The sequence below is a fragment of the Neodiprion lecontei genome, chromosome 1, assembly GCF_021901455.1.
Source record: "Neodiprion lecontei isolate iyNeoLeco1 chromosome 1, iyNeoLeco1.1, whole genome shotgun sequence".
NCBI classification, from domain to species: Eukaryota; Metazoa; Arthropoda; class Insecta; order Hymenoptera; family Diprionidae; genus Neodiprion; species Neodiprion lecontei.
In genome coordinates, this window is record NC_060260.1 from 4,599,853 (window position 1) to 4,625,991 (window position 26,139).

The following is a 26,139-nucleotide window of genomic DNA, read 5'->3' on the forward strand; positions in this document are numbered from 1 at the left end:
TTCCCGACGCAGCTCCGTATCATATCCGCACACAGACGGCGCTTTAATTCCCTCCTAGAAGATTATTTCCGCTTCCGAGTTGAAAAACAATTGCAGCTCGTTCGCGGAGTCGCTGATGATTTATCACGAACCGAGGTGACCGAGGAATAATTAACTATCTAAATCCGCAGTCAGGCGCAATACTAAACTTGTTTTTTTTTGTTTTTCCAGAATATATGCAAAAATTATACTAGTTGTATCGTATAATTTCATTTGGCTGATTAACCAAAAGTACGAAACTTATTCTAGCAGGAAATGTAGGCTTGAAGATATGCAACAATATGGTTTGAATGAAAAAAAAAATCTCTTTCGATTGAAGAAAATATCAAACCCGAACAGAATTCGTCTCCCAGTTTTCTGGCTCGGTGATTCACACGATAAATACAGTAGGTATGACTTTGATAAATTGTAAATATACGTGAGGCTGTCAAGCGGACATTTCCCGTCGGGCACGCACGCGGTTGGGATGAGATGCGAAACATTGCGCGTAATAAGTGTCAGATTTTATTGATCAAAAACGAAGCGAGCGAACAAGGATGGGCAAAAAAAATGAAGAGAAAACGAGAAGTAGGTGTGTATAAAATATGAAAACGAATCTATAGGTAGAAAGTTTTCGCACGTACTTGCCGAGCGAAAAGCGCTTGTGCGGGAAAACGATAATAATTAATAATGGATACGTGCGGCTTGAAGCGCGGACATGACGAGGGTAAACACACGTATTGAGATTGATAGATTTGAAAAAAAAATGCAGAGGGTTCAAACTTCCGACACGTGACAACGAACCAAGCGAGTCCGCGAACGGAGTTCGATTTTCTACTGCAATAAAACCCGGCCGAGGATTTGTGCTTTTATCATTACACCTGTAGGAGGGATGTTATTTTTACTCACGCCTATCGCCCACATAATTTGTCGTGAATCGCGTGTCGTGTACGATGTACGCATATTCGTAGTTAAACAACGTACCGTTAACGCATTTCGATATACACGTGTAGAAATATTTATATCGAAAAAAATGAATCCTCCTGTTTTAGATAATTGCCTGTTTTCTTTTTCCTAAACATACACCGTTATCGTGTCATATTCACGCACGCGATTCGGGAAGGTAATTAAAAATTTCCATACGATTCTACCGCGATAAGTTAATGGGAGGTACATGTTGTTATTTGAATGGAAAAACAAAAAGTATGGATAATTTATACGCACACGAAGGGATTCCTGATAAACAAAAAAATACCAACCTATGTTAGGTGTCTTTTTTCGCAATATTTTCAGCTCAAGTTTTCAACGACAATTTTTCAATTTTGGACAGCTTGAAAAAATTACCAGAATAACAGCGTGTCGATCAGTTTTTGCAAAAATTCCGTACGTGTGTATGTACCTATAAGTCGGGGAAAAACACGAAAGGTCTTTGAAGATGTATCGTGAGAGTTGAAAAGGGCGTGAAATGGAGGATAAATTCAAGTCTTGTGCCAAGGGAAAATAGACGAACGGATGAGGGAAAAACAGCAAAATATACGGACACTTGACGCAGGATAAATTATCGGCAGACAGAGGCTTTCGGACGTTGAGGTTCCAATATCTTCGAACTGGTGGTCCCTCCCAAATCAAGGCAGAAGTCGAATCGTCGAAAGTGATGGAAAGATAAAAAAAAAAAAAAAGAACAAAATAAAAGAAACGAATCGGCAGAAAGAGAAGAAAGAAATATAACTTAAAGAAGAAAAACCAATCTTATACGCTGAATGATTACATACGCAGATTTTTCAAATAATTTAACGATAAAAGTACGATAAAAATGTGAAGTTTTATTTGTATTCGCAGGCAGCGAAGCTGCTGCAATGATCAAGAATTTCATTGAAGATGTTCGCGATAATTGCAAAGATAGTCGACACCTGCTACAGGTTGCAGGAAAGTGTTTGATGAAATTTCAATCAATTCTTCGCCTCGGTGACTCTCGGAATACTTGACGTGCGATTGGATGGATAATTTACAAGTTATTATGTAATGAAATACGGTAGAAAACGTGCGGGGGTCTCTTCTACGCGAAACAAGTAAAACGAAGCAACAAATTTGCAATACCTACTTCAGAATGCGAGCAATTCCTTCTCCTAATTCTCCCCCTTCTTTTTCCTCTTCTTCTCCAGCAGCGTGAACTTCATTGCCCGGTTTTTCCGACAACGCGCAATTACCGTAGGAATTTCTTCCAGGAAAAGAAATATTTTCTATTTCCCCCAAACGGCGACGGGATGAATAATTATACCTATACACAGAGACAATTGCCAAGTTTCAAAGTTTCGCTTTCCGGGTACTTTTCTTTTCTTTTCTTTTCTTTTTTTTTTCTGTTCCTCATATTACACATTTTCTCAGATTTTCATCGGAGATGCGATTTAAACGGTTGTAACGAGAAAATTATATTATGTTGTTTACTTTTCCAAGTTACTGACAATGAACCTGATATCATGGGGTGAATCAGTTCTGAGCCAATGATTTCGGCTTTTTACATCTACAGCGTGAAAAATTTCGCTGACGTTCATTTCTGACCGTTTTACTTGTACGTAAATAAATACCTACATGATGATTCAATTTCGAAAGTCTTCCGATCGTAAATCGGTGATATTTATAATCCGGTTGTTAGTCAAGTGCCGCACAACTTTCTTCATGTTTTAAGGACTGTCTAGCATTCCCTGCCCGAATTCTTTTCCTCTACATTCTTATCTCTTGTATTTTTATTTTCTTTTACTTGTTCAGCCATGCCAGCCACGAGTTTCTCTCTCTCTATCTTTTTGCGCCATCACAGTCAACAGCCGAATAAACGGACAAAAAAGAAGGATATCCTTGGGGACTTGACACAGCCTCACCTAGTCACGTTGTACCGATGATATATTTTTATGGACCTCGGACAAGAGCGTGAGACAAAGAACGGGAAAAATGTAATAACAAGTTCAGCATTCGCGCGAAAAGCGTTAGATTTATACCTTGCAAATTATAAATATGCATACATCGTCGCTAAGGAGTGCTATTTTAGAAAAATTTATTCGACGTTGGTTAATTGCAAGCCAAATCGTATAATACGAGGAATACATGTATAATATGGTGTAAGATAGGCAAATTAATTGCGGGAAATTTCAAAACTCAACCGTTAAAGATAGCTGTATGAGGTATACTTCACGTTCATACCGCGTGTAATTTTCATTCCCAGTGAGATTTCATCTCGGAAATTGGTATTAAATTTTCGATACTTCTGTGATACACGTATATAAACCTCTCGGCGAAGATTATATTATCGTCTTCGAAAAGTCACTACGGAAGCAAAAAGTTTCAAGTCTGCAAAATTCTGCAGACAAGATAGAAATTAGGCTTTGACTTTAGCCAATCTTTGTTAAGGCCGCGATGCGTCAGATGCGTTTCGCTGAGCAAAGCGTCGCGCCAAAAACTCAAGTGACGTATTCGCGTGACGAGGATTCAAAGTTGAAGGCCGAAGTAAGGACGCGGTTGAGTAAGAGCTGAGAAATTTTGGTAAATTGAATTCGTGATTAACGGTGAACAAGAAAGATAAGTAAGGCGGCGTGGAATGTCTTCTCCTGCATGATATCAGCCTGGAGGCCCACCACTACAACCCGCCGAAGTGCAAATCCAATTGTCAGCCGAGTGTTCGCCGAAAAAAAAAATTTCAGTTTAACCGAGTTTCGGCACAAATTATACCAATGATGAGATAATAATAGTATTAATAATAATAATAATGATGACAATAATAATAATAATAAAGAAGGTTCCGGGTGCTTGCTGATCCTTTCATTCATTTCGCCTGTAACTCCATACGCGGAATGCATAAATTTAAAGACCCTGGAGGGCAAGGATGAAGGGTACGCTGCACCAGCTAGTGCTCGGGTATTTCTTGCACAGGCGGCAGATGTTTAGCTGAGGTCGATATTTGCATTCCTAATAGTTTATTGGGGTACACCGCTCGACCCTTGTACAGCTATCAGAGATTGAAATTTCCTAACCATTCCGAGGCCCGGAGGACCGCGTCCCTGATTAATGAATACCTTCGACCGTAGCACCGAGCGTTTGAGAGGTAAAAAATATCCCCGAGAACCTTAATTACAGGTCGCGATTCGAATCGTTGAATATTGTTTTTTTTTTTTTTTTTTTTATTATTCTTTTTTATACTCGTTAATGAGCGGGTATCTCTTGCTTCGTGCTACGATACGAATCCGAGTCGATAGAGCGTGAGGGGGAAAAGGAGAGTGAAAAATGTTAGAATATGCAAAGAAGACGTAGGGCGATTTCAATAATGTACGCATTAATTCGGAAAACCACCAGCGAGTTATGCGATACGTGGGTAACGGCTGAACGGACTTGATTTTTGTGAAAAAATAGAGAGAAAAAAAAAAAAAAAACTCGATCGAATATTCAAGAATTTTATCCGCAGCATTTGGGATACGCGAAACGACATAAGCGGTTAAAATTTCGCTTGCAAGTTTTCCCGCTTCTTACAGGTATAGAGTGCTTTCGCAAGAATTGCGAAAAGTTGATTAAGGGACAAGTACCTACGCACGTCTTGGTTACATACAGGAACACAGCGATATTGCAAATCATTTTTCTTGCCGCGAGTATGTATATACGAAAGGCTTTGATCGTAAGCGTGCAAGGAAAAAATTGTGTTTCAAAAATCGGAGGAAAAAAACTGATCCAAGTCGTGTGTATACGCATATGCATGCATCAATCGGTTTCTCTGAATCACTGTCGAGCGGAGGAAAGTGAAGACTCGAATTGATGGAGAGCCATATATTACACGAACGACACGTTATTACAGTCATCAATTCGAATGCCAAGTCGCTTGTGTTCGATCGGTGCACAGTGATCTTGACTTCACAGTCGAATTTACAACCCCAGGAAAAATGATTAATGACGCACTGCGTACACCCGGAAGTTGATAAGCGCGTATGAATATCACCTTCCCTTCACGTCAGGCATTGTAATAACCGATTTATATCGCGGAAATGTTTCACACCTTTCAATTCGACGTGTAGGATGAATACGCCTAAATTTATGCAATCGTGGGTGTTTGTTTCCTGAGTCCGCCTGAATATCGGCAACTGAGATTACATTTTACCGATTGGCATTTGTCCAGTCTCAAGATTAAACGTACCCTAAGATGCCGATATTCAGGCGTCTTTGGGAAAAATTTACCCAAGATAGCATAAATGCAGACAAAATTATCCTGCGCGTTGAATACCGATCGACATTTGTTTCACGAGAAGATGAAATGTACTCTCAGTTGCCCGTATGCAGGCGAACCCAGGTTAAGTGTACCTGAAATTGCATAAATGCAGGCGTATTCAGGCCCAAACTTAGAATCGCCGATGCGACGCTCGAAAGAACTCATCCAAGTATACAGGGAATACATTTTAACTCGGGGAAAAGTTCTAGGGTGTGTAGAGCCTTCCAAGACAAGCATTTTCAGGCAAGACACCCACGCCGAATAAGACGTCATCGCATTCGATCATACATTTTATTCAGACGTAGAAAAAATTACACTGTTCTTGTGTGAAATCAATGAAACGATGAATTTGAAAAAAGTGATGGACAGCCAAAAACCCAGATGTGCGCGTGTCAGCGAATGGAATACTTTTTTGTTTTTTGTCGCAAAGTTTATCGTTTCGTTGACTACGTACAAAAACAGTACAATGTTGTCTACGCCTGAAGAAAATGTCGAGTAGAAACCGATGAGGTCCGATTCGTTACACCACGAACAAGTCATCGCATTCGACCAGACATTTTGTTCAGACGTAGAAAAAATTACACTGTTCTTGTGTGAAATCAATGAAACGATGAATTTGAAAAAAGTGATGGACAGCCAAAAGCCCAAACGTGCGCGTGTCAGCGAACGGAATACTTTTTTGTTTTTTGTCGCAAAGTTTATCGTTTCGTTGACTTCGTACAAAAACAGTGCAATGTTGTCTACGCCTGAATAAAATTTCGAGTAGAAAGCGATGAGGTCCGATTCGTTACACCACGAACAAGTCATCGCATTCGACCAGACATTTTGTTCAGACGTAGAAAAAATTACACTGTTCTTGTGTGAAATCAATGAAACGATGAATTTGAAAAAAGTGATGGACAGCCAAAAGCCCAAACGTGCGCGTGTCAGCGAACGGAATACTTTTTTGTTTTTTGTCGCAAAGTTTATCGTTTCGTTGACTTCGTACAAAAACAGTGCAATGTTGTCTACGCCTGAATAAAATTTCGAGTAGAAAGCGATGAGGTCCGATTCGTTACACCACGAACAAGCGCAGGTTACCAAATCCTCGAAAACCCTCCGGAGCCGTTAGGATGATTTTCCGACCACGGTTGTCTTGCCTCAAAATGCTTGTCTCGACAGTCTCTGTACACCCTAGAAGTTTGTCCCGACTTAGAATACGTATCCCGCATGTCCGATGCAGGGAACGGATCTTGCCTCACACATGGATCGAAATGGATCAAATTACTCTGCGGCTGAAGACGATCCCGCAATGTCTATGAGGAATTTGGAGTATACCGGTGATTCCCCGATACCAGAAACCAGCTAGAGGGGAATAGAGATAATTTAATCAGTCGCTTGACACGCGAGACGTGGATTGCTTGCATCGGCAAGTTCAATTTTCACGACAAGCCGACGCTAACAAGGAAGCGAAGATCCGAAGGCTGTCTAGTTCAAGCCGAACCTTGAGTTGAGTGAAATCACACCAATTTGTCGGTGCTCCGGGCGAATGCCCCACGTAAGGAAGAGTAACTCCGTGAGTAACGTCTCGAGTAACGGAAGGTGTCCTGCAATATTTCGGCCCGGAAGCGGGAAGTTTGACAGTTCAGGAAGCTCGAGCCTTATAAACCCGAAGGAAAGCCGTTATAAGTACGGACAAATGGACTAAGAGAAAATTGTGTAATAATTCATTCGTCCGTGGAGTTGAACGGTCTATTTTTGTCGACTGTTCGAATCGATTCCACGTTTTCGATCCTCGCGGCTCGTTTCTCCCGGGAATATTTCTACGAAAGAAAACTACCGGTTCTACAACGTTGAACGTAGAGGGTGAAACGGAGCGATGAAAGGAGATTGGTTGCAGCGGTAAATCTGTCCGAATGCAGGTCCGCCGCAAGGATCAGACCGGCGATTAACCCGCCGTTGCCGAACAAAACGATCGTAGCAAGAAACTGCCGGCTGTGAGACGAGTTTAAGTGCGCGTAGATTACTACGTTATAGCTAGAAAGAGAAAAGGTTGCGCCAACTCGCGACTTTGCAAATGGCAAAGACGCGAAGGAGGATGGTGAAAAAAAGTGCTGCCCAAGGCAAAAGAATGAAAGAAAAGCGTGCAGATATTAGGAACCTACGAGCCAAATGCGACGTTGGGTTGTTGTGGATTTTAAATAAGCCTGATTCACTCGGAGACGTCAGGAGGAGGAGATGAAGGAGGGATAAAACCGTGGAGTATGGGAAAGAGAAGCCCTTTACTTAGATCCGCGAGATTTAATTCGAAGCCGAAATGCGAGAGACTCGCTCGGATGTGAATTGCTGTCTGCGCAAGGCAGATCACTGACAGCTGTCGCGCATAATTATCTCAAGTTAATGGAAGAAATATCAGCTTAGTCAGTTTCGTTCGAGTGGAAAAAACATTTGTAAAAAGTACGTAAAGCGAAAAGCGAAATAAAACTCGAGGAGCGGGTAGATCGGCAAAAAATTCCCCCGTTCTTTCTCCTCTTTTCTGTTTTTTTTTTTTTTTTTTTATTTCCTTTTTATTACTCGTTGTAATAACTGACAAAGGGTTTTGCTCGATGAGACGATCGTCGATGTTACGAATTCTGAATTACACCCGACTAATCCAAGTTTATGAAACTGCCAAAACGCTGCTCTTCAGCCCCTTTGAAACGACGAATAATGATAAGAGAAGACAGGATATAATACATAGCGTAGACGGATAGCGAATAATCGGGGATTTCTAAACAGAGTCTGCAATTACGGATAGATTAGTCTGCATTCAACGTAAACACGCTAATGGAGCCCCGGGGATGAGCCCAACCGATATATATATATGCATGTATACATCACGTATGTAATACGGGGGAAACTTGGGGAAAACAAGGAAGTCTCCCCTTTATCAACGCCAACGTTTTATTTCCCTTTATTTTGTGCAATAAACAATATGCGTGGTTACCGCGTCGTTTTAACGCGCAGGGATTATAATTTTCAGGATACGTGACGGCTGAACGCTGATTATACGAGTCTGGTAAAATAATTATTCACGACGATAGATTGAGCGAAGAGTATATTACGCGGATTGATCGTGTTATAATTGGAGAATGATTGTATTCAACCTGCAGGATTATTACATTAAACTGTAATCTCGGATCGTCCCGTATAAACGGATGAATATTCATAACGCAAATTGATAATATGAGGGTGAAAATATTTCACGCGCGATCAACGCGCTTGCCACTTATAGATGAACAGTTCACTGGACAGGCAAAACCAGTCGAACCGTTTTTGTAGATGATAAAATTCTGCTCAACGACTCGGAGAATCCGGGGAATGTTATTTGTAAATCGCAAGAAAGGATCTGCGTTGTACAACAAGAAACTGAAAACATGTCGGGGGCGGGAAATTCTGGACGGCCGAAGGAACGGGATGCAGAGAAGCTAATCGTAGATCAACGCCGTACGTCCGAGGTGGTGAAAAAAACACCCTGCGGGAATTTTACGTATCCCGTAGGTTTAAACCCGCGGAGAATAAGGAGAAAAACTTGCGACAACGCGGGCGGGAATTCCGTGACGCAATTGGCGAAGTCCGTCGAGCTTAAACAAGGATATTACGAAGGTTGTAAATCCGTTAGAGTCCTGCCGACGTTTCGGGTGTCCTGAATTGTTCGGGCACGAATTCGAGTCACCGTTTTTCAAGCCGACACGTAATTCTCGCCTTCTCCGTCATATGTAATTTATTTACCGTAAGTGTAAGTGTAAGTGACGAGCGACGAGGTAAATAACCGCAGGTAATAACCCGCGCTTTTCGTTTCCTCTGGGAAATGCGATTTATTTGCGACTGATCGGAAATAATTTTTTTTCTCACTTTTCGCATTTTCATCGAGTTTCTACCCTCCGGGAATCAGAATAATTCGATCGTGATTATAAATATTTCAAACTTCGTTTGCGTACCGTTTACCATCCGAACCGGATTCATTCCGCCGAGGATGACGTCATGAGAGGAGAAAGAAAAAATTTTCTGTTATTCGAAACGCGGAGCAAAGTCGTCTTTCATTTCACGCGGTGTGGTTAATTCAATTTTACAAATACATTCCGTACCCCATTATAATTCACAACCCAATAACTTTAGACGCACGCATATTTCACGCAGGATATTGTACACGTGTCAAATTTCATCGTTTGATCATCGTTATACGAATACCCTTGTACTGTCTCTGCCAATAAAATTATCCAGCTTTGTATATTAACCTGCACACAGGTCGGATCGAGAAGATTGAGTAAGAAAATAAAGTTATCGAAATTTGATAAGGATATAATTTTATCCGGATTGACAAGGATCAGTTCGCAGACTCGATCACTAATATCCTTCAAATTCGTTATCACGGTGATTTTACGGCGATTTTACTCCCAGCCAACGCTTCGTCACGTTGCCGTTGCTAATTTTCACCTTCCCGTGAACATTCTCTCAGTGAAAATAAATAGAAATCAGATATATGGGGTGGACGCCAACATTTCAAGAATAAGTTTCCTCATCTGCAAGGCAGGACGTAGTTGGATTAAAAAAAAAAAACAAAACCCGATATAGAAGATTGAGCAATTAAAGACCCTTTTAATTCGACCGAGACTATATCTGCAGTCTTATTACACAAGTGGATGCGATTTCGCAACTGACAAGGGATGAATGCCACTTTCGTCGTTGAACGTAAAATAAATAACCCGAACGGCAGATTGCAGGGGTGAGAAGTTCGTCGACCGAACCGTAAAACGAGAATCGCGAACCTTTCCTTAATGGTGTTCCGAATTAGCCACCCTTCGGGACTTACGGACCAACAGAGACGAGAAAAATAATTCAAATACCTGGTGCTCAGGGATCGTAATGAAGAAAAGAAAGAGAGGAGCAATGGAAGAAGTTGCTGAATAATGCGAAAGACAAATTCTCATGTTGTAGGTATTCCATTAGCTTAAAATATTCGTGCAATTTTTACGTAAGTTCGTTAGAAGGAATTTATATGCAAAGGAACCGAGCAGTATACTTAACTTCGAATCCCGTGTGACCGGGGAAAAAATAAAATGTACGAATTGCAAGACGGAAAATCCACCCTCGATGATCGTACAATTTTTAATCAAGCTATACAATTAGGGCGAAAACTTCTTCGATTACTAATTTTCTATTAATATTTTTCAAACCTTTCGCATAAAACCGGAGTAACGTAAACGGTGAAATTGATTAATTATTTTTTCACCCCTGTTTTGATTTTTTTCGCGCAGTGTAAGTCGCACGGGTGAACAATTCGGCGATAATTTGAACCCCAGCGCTTTTGGCACGCAGCGTTTAACCCCTTGTTGCAAATAATTTTGGATAACATCCAGACGTTTCATCACTTCGACCCAGTTTCCTTTGTTTACCCCTATTCGGGGTGATATAAATAGGTATATGTGTGAGAAGAAGAAGACGAAGAAGAAGAAGAAGAAGAATAAAGGGGTCGCTACAAGAGTATATCCTGCATAAAAAAAAAAAAAAAAGAAAAAAAACAGCCCATAAAATATCACAAGGATTCTCGTACGGTTTGACGTAAATAAGCGTTACGTCAACAATATAAACCAGGAAAATTCCCAAGGATCTTTTTCACGACTGCCTCTCCAGACGAGGAAAGTAGCGTTGTAGGAAAAAAAAAAATCTGACGTTATAACCGTTTCCTGTTCACGTGAAGAAAGATTCGTTTCGTTATTTCATTTATTTTTACCGCTAATCTGAGCGCTAATTTTACAAAACATCTCGAAATACCGCACGCCCAGAAATCTCAAGTTTCGGTATTTTCTCCTCGGACGAATCCTAATGCGTAACATTCTTGCGGTTAATCGAGTAAAGTGCCTGTATATTAGTGCGGCTATACAGAAAGGAGTAAACTAGGGGTACACGAGGTCTACCGGAAATTGCGAAAAGAGTATCGGAATTATCGCATTTTTCTTAGGTATCTAAGATTGTACGATATTCGCGAGTCGCGGGGTAGAAACGTTCAGAGATCGCGTTATAAGATAAAAGTAACAAAGAATAAGGTAAAAAGTGAAAGAAGTGATAAATAATACCGGAGAAAAAACTTTTCAACTCGACTCAGCTCCTTGCAGTGCTTCGTGATAATGCCTTTTAAAGTTTCGGAACATAAATCTAAAAGTAATTTTATAAAAAGAATAGAAGGTCGAAATCTCGGCTCAAAGACGTACCGAATACGCAGGAAGATGTACAATGTGAGTGGAATATTCTCTTTGAGTCTTGTTACAATTTACCTTGTCACCTACCTCGCTTTTCCGTTCCGTTACGCTCTGTTCGTTTTTCGCGTAATTTGACTCCTAATTAAAATAATCTTCGCGTTTGTTAAATGAGCCAGAAACTCGAATATACTATACCTACCTTTTGTCCGTCCTCAATGCACAATAAAACACAATGGCGCCTCATTTAGAAGGTGTTTGAATTCCACCTTGTAAGTGGAGGTTGGACAGAATCGAATAGCCCAAAATTATTCTACATTACTCACGAATTGCCGAGCTAAGGTCACTCTGTCAAGATTGATTACATACTACATTTGTTACCGGTTTTTTTTTTTTTTCGATACATTTTCGCGTTCGTTACACTCTTCGTGGATTCACGAATCGCGTGCGACTCATACTCGTCAATTTTTATTTGAGTATCGGTAAAACGCACTCGCCGGATTAGAGAAATAAAGAACGAGGGAGAAGCAAAAATCTTTTTATTTTACGTATTATTATGTCATTATTTTCAAACTTTTGTGTGATTGTGAAATTCGTCTTGTCAATTATAACTCGTGCTATCCACTCGTTGAATAAATTGGCCTAAGCTCGGCTTAGTTATTGCACGTATGTTCCTACGTAGTCACTGAGCCTATCAAGCTGAAGTTGATTATTGTTAATTACTCTTCTCAATTTGTATAATAGGATCGTTACGCAATATGCGCGTATCTATAATCCTCGAAACGACGGTATCACAAAGTTTAAATATAGAGGTTCGGCTCACCGATCGTAAATGAGTAACGAGTAACGATTAGGGAAGAAAAACGTAGGCACGTGGACAAAAAATCACCCCGGTTTCCCGAAAACACATATGCGACGGAGTAAAGGCTGAACTACTGTAAGAATTCACATCCACCGTATTGAGGAGGCGAGAAAAATCAACAAAAAAGACAAAAATTAGTCAACAAGTATACAAGCGTAACAAATTAGGTGAATAAATTTGACGTAGAGACGTTTTCACGACACTTGACTGCGGTTTGAAAATTCATTCCCCGTGAAACGCCGCTGATTTATGTGTTTCGTTGAGCAATTTCACTCCCGTGTACTTATCACCACCCCATTATCGCGATTCACCTCTGAAAAAATTTCAGTCAATCTAAAATTACTCTTGTAAATATATATTACGATGCCGCCGTACCGTCTTTTTTCGGTCGCAGAGCTCATAAATTAGGTATACATATATGTGTGTGTATATATATATATATATATATATATATATAATCGGAATATCGTCGAGTCACCAAAGGTCATAAATTTAAAGGCATATACAAGTAGAAAAAAAACTTGCTCAATTTTCTCACACGATTAAGCATACATCGATATATCGGAGCTAGAAAAAACCGCGATATATGACGCAAGGGTTATACTAATTCAGTGATAAAGTCTACAAATCCATCGGAAGTTTAACGCATCTCTAATCTGTAACGTGAATTTCTGTTATTATACCACGCCGGTAGCACGAATAGCCGATATCAGCGAAATATAAGCTGAAATTGTACACCGGTAAAAAATGACGATGATGACTTGTAGCAATTAGAGGATAAAATTCGAACAGCGAATGAACAGCGTATAAACAGAGAGCGGTAATTAAATCGTAGAAAATTCAAGCCTACGCGTAGATAGATATCTGGGTATCAGGTATAAGCCGCCCCTTAGTTACTATTATAATACAGAATCCTCCCGCAACGAAAGAAAAATAATCCCAAAAAAAAAAAAAAAGAAGAAAGCAAAACCAACTCTCGAGCTTTTGCGATTTGAAATTCACGCTGCGAATGCTAAATCTGCGCACGTGAGTCACAACCGTACTTAATATATATATACAGGTATACGTAGATGCGTAGTTTCAATTGAAGAGTCGCCTCGCGTAGGGATGTGGTAGGAGTGCAGCAATTAAAATTACGAGACAACGCGTGCTGCCGGGGATGAAAAGAAAACCCTCCAGACGTGCAACGTGTTCACCAAATGCGGGCAACGACGCGACACAAGCAGCGAAGAATTCCACCATTTTTTTAACAGTATTTTTGACTTCGGATTCGCATTCGGCGACCTCGAAAACCCTCCTGTACTTATTATCTTCGAAATTCGACGTCATTCTATCAAAAGTGTCCGCCATATTGGATTCACCATTTTTTTTTACAGTATATTCGACTTCGGATTCGTAATAAGCGACTTTGAAAAGCCCTGCGAACAAGACTTTGTTCGAATCGTAGTTCATTTGAGGTTTACTCCCCTGTTTCTGGATTCCGTCCCACTGTTCGAAGCACGCAGCGAAGAATTCGACGCTATCTGAAACTAAATTCCAAGCGACAGGGCAATTTAAAAAAAAATCCAACACTCCTTGGTCCTGGATTCAATTTCGAGAGCGGTTTATACATATAACACGTATAATGGTGGAAGAGTAAACATCGGATCCTTGATCTGGATCAACATCGTGCAGAGAAATAAAGAGTTCAAGCAGGATTGTGGTTCGCACCGCATTTTCGCCGGATGTTTACATACAAGGATTTGGAAAGCGGGGGAAAAATCGACGACTACCCCAGGAATCCGGGAAAAAGGTTCGGGACAATTACCAGCGAATCGAAATCCCGTCGCTAGGAGATTCTTGGCCTCCCTCCGGAAGCCGAATATCGTATCTGAAAGCCGGGAGGATGGATTAAAGGGCAATTCGAATTGAGCCAGACGCCTTGTGCTTTTTTGGAGAAAACAACCGCCTCGCTATTCCGCCCTTCGACCGCAAATTAACCAAGGATTAGATCGGTGCGAACATTTCAGCCAATGAAAAAATACCTCCCTCTTTACAAATAAATATATTCAAATTATACACGGGCGTAACGTAAAATTTTTTTATATCCTATCCCTGTAATTTTACTTGAATGGTCTTGCGTGTGCCCGAAAACTGCAAGAAACAAATAATTTTATTGTTGCTTTACACTCGAAACTTTTTCCACCTCTTGCAGTAAATAAAACTTCTCTCTCAAACGGTTTTCGTATAAAGAGAAAAATGAATTGATAGTTCTCCCGTATTCTATCACCCGATACAAGGTTTGCCAATTGTTTACCTCCCGTGTTTATCAAAGTAAAAAATTCTCCAGCTAGAAAAATGTCCAACCTCTGATTTTCAAACGCTCGGATTTTCCTCAGACAAGAATTATGGTAACACGCGGCTCAAAATTTTCAAATTTCAAGGAACTAAAGCGGGTGCTTCGCAGAAAATTACTAACCACGTTCCCATTCCAGGGATTGAATTCGGGGCTCCTTTGAAGTATAATAAAAGTATGGCACATAAATAGATGCCGGCTGATTTCGGCGGGAAAAAATTACGTGATCAACAGCGAAGATGGATCGGCTCGCGCTGTTATCTCGCGCCTTTCTCCAATCATAAATGCCGAAAACCACTCCAAAGAAGCCAATTTTTTTCATCACGACTGCATCACCGTGCCCCTTCGGTAATTAGCTACCGTAGAAAACCGTTCACCGAGTGCTTTCAATATAAAAGCTTCGTATCCGCAGCTGTAACTTATCTGCCGATCAATGAAGCTTAAACCAGGGCCCCTGTTATATCCGGGTTAACTTTTGACCTGTGAAAATTTTGCTCCCTGAATTTTAATACACGTCAATGAAACGTTTCTTGGAAAGTGGAAAGTGAAAAGTTGAAATTTAGCACTGGCACCGGGTGAGATAATATACTTATTACAGTGCCAGGTTGAATTTTCCAAGCCTATTTTCCAAGTCAGCTGGTTCAAAATTGCATAGGGATAACAAACCGCGGGAATTTAAACGACGTTGAAAATTTCCAGAGAAATACCCCCCCCCCTCCTCTGCACCAAATTTCTGTGTACAGATTTCTCACAGATCTCTACGGTATGTGTACGTACGTTAACAACAACAAAATGGCTCCAAATATTTCTCCACTTATTCACGAGTTTATTTTCATACCGTCAAAGTGTCACCCTCAAAATTGTCCCTTGTATAACATTTTTCCGCATGGAGCAGTTTCCTCGAAGTATTGCAACGATAACGACAATAACAATAATAGTAATAACAGTAATGATTTACAAGCTGAAGAACAAGAAGACAAAAACGATGAAAAGAAATGTCTAAGAAAAACGTAACATCTGCGATATTTTATTTTTCCAACACTTTGGCGATGTCGGGTTGACCGGGTGACATTTCAAGGGTTCCTTTAGCACGGACCCGCCAAATCCATTCCGTCATATCACCGGTCATTTTACGGGGACAGTAGTGACAGACGTCGCTTGATCCCCCGCCAAAAAAGCTTCGAGGTAACGACATTGGAGGGTGTCATCTTTTATGCATATTAACGGCGTAGCACATTTATATAAAACTCTTTCACCATTCTTCAACGTATACATACATACATTACGTTATCACATGTTCAATTTCACGACATCGACGTTCGAATTTACCCTAAACCTGCACGGAGCATGGAAACGTTTTTTGAAAGTGAATAAATAAACAAGTAAAATGCACCTTCCAATCTTAACGAAATGAGTAACGATTCGTACAAAAAAAAAAAACAGTTTAAATACGTATGCTTGCGTGCTTTTTTATTTCGTTTTTTCTCACACGAGATATTAGCCCACGTAATGCACGCGCCGATGTATCAAGTACGACGTGCGATAAGGTTCACCTCGGGGATTCATTGTGAGAAATTAGAAACTTTCCGACGAGGCTTCCGGATCGTTTATCATCGTCTCCTCGCGGCCAACCGCATGTTTTGAGAGAAATCGAACACTCCTAAAGTACGTAGATGCATACGTAAATATCACCTCCGCATATTTAAGTTAAGTTCCTCCAAAGTTGAAAAATAGTAGATTCTTACACCTTTCCACCGGCAGTTTACTCAACATAGCTGAAGTGAGTCTAGGAGAGTTTACTCGGCGACGTAAAAGTTAAAGAGACAATTCTCCGCACCGTATTACATCTATATATTATAGAAAGTTTATTTCACGGTAATTTTCCCAACGTTCTTCAGCCACACAGTCGTTACACGTATCGCACGTTGTTCTAGGAGATGTAATTAAAGGCAACTCGTTAAATACTCGGCTACGTCTTACTTCTACCTGTAGGTAAGGAAGTTGCTTGTAAGGAATCCAAGGCTTTCCCTTAACAATAAATCAGTAATGAAGAAAAAAATTATACATACTGTACGTAGTTTTATCAGGCCGGGGTGATTCGATCGGTTTTTAGGGTTATCGCTATTGCAATCTCCCGGCGGTTAGTTTGCACTCGTTTTCACGTTCAACGCCCAATATAGATCAGCTTTTTTCACTTTTCATACACCGACCAAATGAGGCTATCAATCAAGAGAGGAAAAAATAATGGTTTGACAAGAAAAAAAAAAAACTGCGGTCTAGACAAGAGTTCGCTGTGAGTTTTTAAGAAAAACGCGATTTGAACTAATCAATCGAAAAACACTTATGAGAATATTCAAATTTTCCTCATCACCATAAATACAAGTTCTTCTCTGAATAAGTTTACGCGATGAATTTTTTGTCTCTCAAGCCTTAATCGCCTCTCTCTTATCCCAACATTTGCTTTCGTATCGTGTATCTACAATGCCAGAATCAAGCGATGAAAAAATAATTGTTCGAGCCAAACAAATATTTTCTTACTCGATCTAAATTTTTACTTACGTTTCAAAAACATCTATGCCGTCTAGTCAATTCCATCAAATCTTTCGTCGCTTTCACGACAAATTATTCGCGGCAGTAAAATATTTTTCTACCTATCCCGCAAAAGAAATATTTCGTCGAACCGACGATTCTTTTTTCCATTGAGCCAGAAGGATTATTTTCGATTCGGTTAACATTGGTTTTCGGTTGATCGAGAACGCATCTTGAGATTTTCCACCTCGTAGATTTTGCACAATTCTAAGTATATACGTCACACTCTCGTTACGCCGAAAATAGTGTATTACTCGAACAATAAAACGCAAATAAATCAATCTGAGATATGAAATTAAAGAATGATAAATGAAATTAAAAACAAACATTTTCATTTCAACTTGAAATTACTTTCAATGTTGAATATCATTCTTTTTTTTTTCGGAATCAGGCGATGAAATATTTGAGTTCCGATTATGGTTTTATCCTCTGTATGTAAAGGTCTTTCAAAGACTAAAAAAATTCAAATCTCATCAACGGTTTGACAAAAAAAAAAAAATTGGAAAAAACATCCAAAAACCTTTTTTAACGGAATGGAAAAAGATCGCCAAACGAAAAGTGTCATGGAATGCCCCATATATTCTTACACGTAATCCGAAGCTACGGAGGACCCGCAAACGCTTTGCCCTCTTCACCGTACGACTTGTTTCACAGAGCCAATATTTAATCCCCCTGCAGATTCAACAAGCCTGATACATAGAGCGATGAAAATTTTCCAACCCCCCCGAGAGATCTTGGGCGTGTGTGTGTAAAGAAAGACGCAAGTTGACTCGACTTTTGTAAATACGTCGTGACTCGGCGGGCACTTTGCCGGCTCTCAGCGTCCGGCGATAACCGTGAACCTCTTCCTCGGGCACATTTACGAATTACGGCCGACAGGGTCGCGGATCATCGCAAAACGAGGTGCGGCTATCGCCGAGGAGACACTCGCGCCTGCGATTTGAAAAATGCTGAAAGCCAGGGGTGTGTAATAAGCGATAGAGGAGATAAAGTTGATACCTACCGTATATGATATATTATATGGACCCCTTATATACTCTCCGGTACTCAACTATCACTCGAGTTTACAAGGATCTCTGTCAACGTCAAGTCGGACAAACGATATGACTTTGGAGTAAAAAATAAGAGGGAACCGCATATCCTACGGGATAATTTCATCCAAGCGGTGATTTCACTCGAGCAATTATCCCCTGGTGAAAATTTCTACTACTAGTGGAACGTTTTTTACTATTTCGCACGATATTGTAAATATGTACAGTTCTTCGTGAAGAATTATTAATTTTCATTAAAAATTGTAGTTTGTTCTAGATTTGTATTACTGATAAAATATAGATTTTCATATATGCCTATTTACGATAAAAAAAAAAAATTGTACGAACTGTCCCAATTTCCATAAAAATTCGTAGAAAATCGTAGAACACATTTTCACCAGGGTTAAGGTTAACCTGATTCAAAATGGTTTGGTAATCCTCGAAATCACACTGAAATCAGTGATATTAAAATAAAATTCTGCATTTGTAATGATTGGTAGTTACGGGAAATCATTTAGGATCACAGAGAAGTCTCTTTGTAATCGCAAGAAATTTTATGAAATCTTAAAAACCGTGATAAATTACCTTGTCGAAGTAAGATTATTTGTCAAGTAATCTGTTGCGATCACTCTGTAAAATGTATGAGTAATCGTCGTGTCAATATTTGCTCCCGTTGAACGCCCCTTGATTTAATCTTTCAAAAATTTTGCGTTATATATCTCAGAGCGAATGTTTAATCCCATCGAATTATTCACAGACGATTCTTCCGATATCTTCCGGTTATCATATCTGCGAACTTGAGCTTAATCCACTCTGAAGAACGAGAGAATAGGAGCAGACGGATAATTTATAAAGTTTCCAGAGAACGCGTCCGGCATTCTCAAGTGGCTGCGAAAGAGTTTCAACTAATTTCGAATTGCTTTTTGTCACCCATCGACGACAAGCGTCGCCATTTTCTATCCCTTTGACCCTTCGAACTAACCTTAAGAGAAAAGTTTGAAAAAATGTTTGCAATTTGAGTCGTAGTCGTCTCGCAGCGATCGATTGATTTTCTATTCATTTTTCATTGTCAGAGGGTAAAAGTTTTTCTACGTCGTATCTTTCACTTCTAGCTGCAGCTCCTCAAACCGAAATCGAGTAAATCGTTTCTCATCCTATCGGCTCGCAATTTTTTCTTTTTTCTTTGTTACACGTAATAAACGCCGAAAACGCAACAAATTTTGCGATTCATCGAAACACGCAATTATAAGAGAATCCAGTTAAACTTTTTTTTGTGCTAATAATTAAATGCTAATCGTTTAGCGAGACAGATTTTAATCTCTGCATGCGAAAATCTCGTTTGCTCCAAAACTATAAATGCAGGTTGATTTAATATGCGAGAATCATGCGTTTATTTACAAACTTCAACTCCCTTCGTTGCAACATCTAATTCACGAAAAGATACCAGCGATTCGATCAGCGTTTTATAGATGCGAATTTTCGATTCGTTCCGACTAGCGAATCGCGTGCACGTTGAAATTAGTAACACGTTTCAATCCGTCGGATTTACAGACCAAAGTGAAAGAACCGACGTTTCGTTAGATTCAAATTAGTCACGGATGCAATGTTTCGATCTACAGTATACATACACGTTTTCCGCTTGCTTCTTCCTTCATTTTCCTTCGCAGTATCCGTTTCGCACGGAAATTCAATTTCCTACGTATAACAAGTTCGCGATAGTCGAAAAGCCGAAAAAAAAAAAAAATGATCACCCTAAACACGCGCCTAACACTTCTCTCCTTTTTTGTACTTCTCCATACACTTATCTCCATATATCCATCAAATATCTCGCGGGAAATTGACACTGGCAGTATTCTATTCGATCGAAAGACAAATAATCTCTGCGTACAAATAATTTCCATACACCAAATACGGTAAATTCGAGACAATGCGTAAAAAAGAATTCTTTCGCAAAGATCGCGAATACATTTCAACATCTCATTTCCTCGTCATCGTCTCGCTATATCATAAATCTTGGACCAAGAAATCGCAGTGAAATCCGTCACGCACTATTTTCGCGTAATCGGAGTAAAGTTGCGATTTGTTCAAAATTTTTCACCTCCTCTCTAAAAAAAGACGCTAACAAACTGCGCTTTACTTGCCAACCCCATTCGAGCCCGGCTGAGAGTGCGGATGAAAACTTGAGCCTTAAACAATAACGTGATTCGAGGCTGATGGGAGGTGAAGGAATCCGGATGAAGATTCGAGGCTGCAGATAACGCCGGCAAATCATTCCGATAGGGTATACACGTGTACGTGCGTTTTCTTTCACATAGGTATACGTCATTGGTGGAGAAGATGCGCGAAGTGAGAAGAAGCCGCGCGTTCTTATAATCCCGACGAGTGCCGGGATGGAAAAAATATACTTCCTTAGGGCGGAGCAGGTGGAGAACTAAGCGAAGCACTGAGATCGGGAAATTGGCAAGTCGTCGAGAAAATGGCGAATGGGGGAGGGGAGTGTCGTGAGGATAATGGGGCGATCGACGTGTACGAAGCATTCTCAATTTTCGGCAAAATCCCGTCGATATAAAACGTCGACGAATCGGTAAAATCACATTGGCGCCAAAATATATACAATCAATCACGCAAGGCGCGAAGATCTGTGTATATAGAGAGAGGTGGACGAAAAAGGGTGAAAAGGAAATAGCGTTGACACCGAGTTTACGTATAAATCTGATGTACGAAAAGGAAAAGACAATGAGAATAATAACAACAACAACAACAACGAGGGAAAAATCTAGAAACAACGAAGAATTTGCAGTCTCAGAAGCTATCTTGTACGGGATGTAAGAAAGGGGGAAAAGGACGACCGCAGGATTAGAAATATAAGGGAGGAGATAATCTTTCAATTAAATTCCAGAGTCTAGCCTGGCAGAAAACAAGGCGAATTAAGGCTGAATGGTCGAGCGTTCTCGTTCGAGATGCGAAATGCGAAGAATGCGGGAATCGCTGAGAAGAACCTCGGCAGCGATTTTATATCGGTTGAAACGATCTTTCAACACGTTTCTCTATTAAATTGTGTAATGACCTCTCAGGGGAATGACGAGGGTTGTATAAGTATAATTCCCTGCGAGTGAACCTACCTTGTAGTGTAATTACATGCGGAACACGAGGGAGAAAAAGAGCTCGGCGGTAGAGAAACGAAAAACAAACAGAAAAAAAAATAAATAAACAGCAACAAAAAAAAAAGAACACAACTTGAGGCAGGTACGTTACAAACGGCGAATAAATTCGCGGTAGCAATGTACTTACGTACGTATTTGCAAAACCGTACAGGTAAACAAATTCGGCTGATATTGGATACGGGGAAGTTATTTACCAAGTCGTTAGATTTCTGTCGAAGGGGTGGAATTTTCAGAAAAGTATCGTATCCCAAAGAAAAATTTTATTCCGTTATATTATATTTACATCGTGAATCAAAGAGGGCTGATGATATTATGACGTGTATGCGATATATATATCGACTTTTGGAAAATTGGAAGAACACAGATTTCATCAATATTTCAATTACTTTTTTACGACGAAGATCGATCCAGGCTTACACGATATGAATGAGAAGGGGGGGAAAAAAAAGGAGACAGTTTCAAGTAACAAGCGGGTAAGGAAGTCGTGCAATTTTAATTTTCAGCTTCTCTGACTCTACAGAAAAGAATTCTGATTTATCGTAATACGAGCACGAAAACTTTTGATAGAAAATTCTTGATGCGAGAAATTTTAGAACATTGTGAAGAGAAAGGGTTTTTTTTTTTGAAAAACGACTCTAACAGAATAACATTTCTTTAACAGAGAATCAGCTGTTATTTACTTTACAAGAGGTTGAAGATTTTCCTAAAATGTAAAACTCACTAATTTACGGCCGGCTGGAAACTTTACTGCAAACGAATAATTGGACTGAAGATATGAGTAAAAGAAACGGATTAAATTAAGAAAAATCTAAAGCTTTGATCGTTTGTCAGTGATTAATTTTACTAGTTCAAAAGACGGTGAAATGTTCCGTAGAAACGTAGAGGGATCTAAGTTTTTTCTATTCAATAAAACTGACGAGTCAACTCTCCTTGAAAATTAACATCGGCTTTGTGCTCTGCGACGTGGGAAAAATTTAAGAGATAAAGGAAATGGACGAGGGGATGATTTTGAGGCTAACAAAGACGTGTCGAAATTCGAATAATTACTTTTTTTAATTAATTATAATAAATCGTTCAGCTTATTAACTCTATATTCGGTTAAAATTCAATTCGAATTGAAGAAGAATATAATATACAAAAAACAAGTCAGTTTAATCCAATTTCTTTCCTCGACGAAAAAAAAGTAAACTTGTTAGCTCAAAAAAATCATTTCTAATTCCCATGATAGAAAACTGATATTATCAGTTTTTACCATGACAAAATTAAAAATCCCCTAAAAATTCCAGGTTTTTCAAGTGTGCAGCCAATCTATACACGATATTAAAAACATCTTGAAAGTGATGAAATTGATTTTCAAATGTCCGGTACTCAGTTTAATTTTCTTAAAAAAAAAAAAGAACCGTTACAGACAAAACTTATTTTCCTCATTACTACCCCAACGAAACAACGACGAAGCTTTAAGAAAACTCGACAAGATGGGGAAGAAGTATAAAATCGAGTTTCGTCCACGACTTGGAATCAGATTCGCGATGCTAATTGTCGAATATCTCGGTCGGATATGTCCCAGCGATTTTCCGACTATCTCGAGACCCTCTTACGAGCTTCGGGGTCGGTAGTTTCAGCAGTTCGCATTAAAATTCCCGATAAGCTCACGAGCTGGCTACAGAAGCAGCCGATATACGAGGCTGGTTTGAAACCGGATGTGATATAAAATTATACCTGGCGTTAGGGAAAGAAAAACAAGAAGCTAATATAGAAATATCAGTTCAGCCATCCGCCAAAAAACGCACTTTTCGCTCTTTTCGCGAAACGATCGTTGTATTTTCTTTCTCTTTTTTTTTCTAGCATACGGCAGACTAGATTCGAAACGAGGAATTCCAATCAATAGCCAATTCGATATTGGATTTATTTACAATTAATTAAGCTTTCCTGCTGAATTTTTTTCTCGAAATTACAAAACTACGGATTAAATATCCCGAACAATTACTTCTACAGCTTAGATTACACGTATAATCTACCCGCGCAATAATATTTCGCACAGTTTTTCATCGCGGAATTATTTATCGGGACTATTCTTGTGCAAGGTCATTGTTGTACAAGCGTAGTTCGCGTCAGCGGTTTTGCCGGGATTTCACCTTGAAATTCACTTCCGGCCAATTGTTTGGTAATCAGAAAGCCCGAGTAGGCACATACCTACATAGTTTCGTAGCAAACAAGGCAAGCCTCGAGAAAATTAAGTTTATAAGTTTACCTTCTGTATTATAAACCGCCTCGTGTGCACCGCAAATTTACCTCCTAATGTGCCAGTAATAATAATAACGAAAGGGGTGAATAACTTGTGTATTGCCCTGGTAACGTGCGTGTAAAATATAACATCCAAGTACGTGTTATATGTATACACATATAGTTCGACTTGAAACACCGACTGTGATTATTCTAATTGCCGGTTTTGTCCCGAAACGTGTATAAAATGACGACTAAAAGTATTTGATAATTTATTCTACTGCACGCTTGAATTTTATAAAAACTCGAGAGAAAAACTTCACATAATATTTGTACGTTTAATACAAAGCGATTCGCAATTTATACGTACAACAAAAGAGAAAAAGTCGAAACAATTTCACGCGTTCAAACTTTTCCGCGAAATAAATTCTCCGCGGTTTTTTAGCTCTATATTATATCATACATGTATACTATACATACATATATATAAACCGCCCACTCGCAAATTTCATAGTTATTGTCTGTCTCGCAGGGACGATGGGCGTGTGAAAAATATATCAGGTGAGAAAAATGGTGGTGATTCCTTTTTTCTACTCGGGACGAAGAAGAAAAAAAAAAGAATGAACGAAAATGGAAGAAAATTCACGCGGATACAGTGTGATTAATAATAATAATATTCTCGGATGTAAAATTTCGACACTCTCATTCGAAACTGAGTAATGATTCAGCGTTTGTCGATGTAATACTTACATAATGTCTCAAACAGAATCTGTAGCGTCAATTTTATTTATCTCGTGGTTCCGAAAACGATATACAAAATCTCGTCGCTGTCGAATACGTTCAGCATTTTTATTCAAATATCCGGCTGAATGTTCGAGGCGACTGTTTCGTAGCTATACTATATTTTGCTAGGAGTTAGACCCACCAGCGATATGATCAAATTTCCTCCCACAAATTCCCATGGAATATTCAGAAATCAGTTTTTCTACTCGACGGAACTTCGTCTGATCCGACGCATTTGGTTGTGCGTATAATTTCCGATGTGCTCGAAGCTTGTACGCGTTGTTATAACATCGCGCCGACACCGAATCTTCTACCACGAAACGAGAAGTCGAGGAAACATTTTACAACATCCGAATACCGCCCCGGAGGCATTTCACGGTGTAAGGGATCAGACGTCTAATTCTCCCGCGAAAAATATTGCGGAAACAAAATACCTGCAACCTACAACGAGTGAAATTTTTGCGGGAGTTCGATTCATGGAATGACTTCTATTTTACGTTGCGCGTATAGAATTTGGCGGAATGGCCGATACACGTATAATAATAATATTTTCCAAAGAGAATTTGCTGCGCCATTCTTACCCCTTTAATTATTTTATTTACCGCAAGTTGTGGCCGTGCTTTCAAGGCTTGTTTATAATTACACCCTGCATTGTGCCTTCCGTTAATGACTCCACCCTACGACGCACCTCTCGGTTAGGATGCGAACGCACACTATCGTGTATACGCCCAAAATACATTCGCTGTTTACGGTGACGTTGGAACGCGAAGCTTCGTCGCGGTTGAAACGGACGAGGATTTGTTCAAAAATTGTTGAGTGTGATTTGAGCTCGGAGATTCGACCTTGGTATATACATATAACGATATACTCGGTATTATACGATTCGGGAAAAGCGAATATTATACTAGGTTGAGAAAATGGAAAAACCTTAAGTGCGGAAAACAAGACGTCGTGCGAATTGATAAGGGTTGTTAAATAACGTTGTCAAACATATCGACGCGAAATAATTCGAAAGACATTTTGCGAGATATGAAAAAACGGATGAAAAATTAGAGAGAATGAAAATTAAAATTACCCGAACGGGAAAATGATTGTACGATTTCGGCCGAGTGGAAAGCGGCGAATCTCATGGGTCCGTGTAATCGGAGAAGGAAAAGGAAAGGAGAAATTCATTGAATTAATGAAATGCACCGCGGCCACAAATCCAATTAAGTCTTTGTTCTTTTAATACTTCCCTTGGGAGACATCGATGGAAAAAAAAAGTATACGATTTCTTCCCTGCGTAAGGTTGATTCGTACACGTTATCATTGTTCTCTTTTTGATGAATATTCGAAGAGCTTACGCGGCAGAGACGCTGCAGTGATCGGAAAAATCAGCTTCAATCGTAGAATTTTTTAACGTCTATCGCGGCTGGGTCGAGTCTCTGTTTACGGGGCCGAAAAATGAGTTGAAATATTCGAAAGCGTATAGGGTTAAAAAAAAATAAAGGCCCAAGTTTGTTTGCCACAAGAAACCCTTGACTCGAATATAAAGTAGCAATTTAACCTTTTTCAAAAAATACCTACACAGAAATTGGAAAATAAAATAAAACATGCATGAATTAACGTACGCAGATTGTTACGTTACACCCTCTACTTGTTACATCTACGTTTCAAAAAATGCATCGAGGCCAAAGA

At 39.6% G+C, this 26,139-nt stretch overlaps 1 protein-coding gene across 3 annotated transcripts in view; it reads right to left on the reverse strand.

The window, feature by feature from the left end:
- LOC107226330 (tachykinin-like peptides receptor 86C) overlaps positions 1-26,139 on the reverse strand; it is a 65,426-nt gene that overhangs the window by 37,530 nt on the left and 1,757 nt on the right. The gene's annotated exons all lie outside the window — the stretch shown is intronic.